The sequence below is a fragment of the Arachis duranensis genome, chromosome 9 (assembly GCF_000817695.3).
Source record: "Arachis duranensis cultivar V14167 chromosome 9, aradu.V14167.gnm2.J7QH, whole genome shotgun sequence".
Classification (NCBI taxonomy): Eukaryota; Viridiplantae; Streptophyta; class Magnoliopsida; order Fabales; family Fabaceae; genus Arachis; species Arachis duranensis.
The window spans coordinates 53,373,679-53,374,138 of NC_029780.3; the positions used below are offsets into that span (position 1 = coordinate 53,373,679).

The 460-nt window shown below is 39.1% G+C and overlaps 1 non-coding gene across 1 annotated transcript; it reads left to right on the forward strand.

The window, feature by feature from the left end:
* Positions 1 to 324: 324 nt before the first annotated feature.
* On the forward strand, positions 325 to 428 carry LOC127741740 (small nucleolar RNA R71). Its single transcript, XR_008002946.1, has one exon. It is a non-coding gene; the product is annotated as a small nucleolar RNA R71 (small nucleolar RNA).
* Positions 429 to 460: the final 32 nt, after the last annotated feature.

Here is a 460-nt window from a genome sequence, read left to right on the forward strand (position 1 = left end):
CTAGTACTGTTGGATGCATGTTGGCATCCATTCAGATTTTGAGAGATCATGTTGACCTGTTGAGTCAACACTTTGTTCTGAACCAATATGGCATTCAGAGCATCTATTTCAAGAACTCCTTTCTTTTGAGGTATCCCATTATTCACGGAATTCCTCTCAGAGGTGTACATAAATTGGTTATTTGCAACCATGTCAATGAGTTCTTGAGCCTCTTCAGGCGTTTTCTACAGGTGAATAGATCCACCTGCAGAATGGTCCAATGACATTTTCGAAAATTCAGAGAGACCATAATAGAATATATCTAATATGGTCCATTCTGAAAACATGTCAGATGGACATCTTTTGGTCAGCTGCTTGTATCTTTCCCAAGCTTCATAGAGGGATTCACCATCTTTTTGTTTGAAGGTTTGAACATCCACTCTCAACTTGCTCAGCTTTTGAGGAGGAAAGAATTTATCCA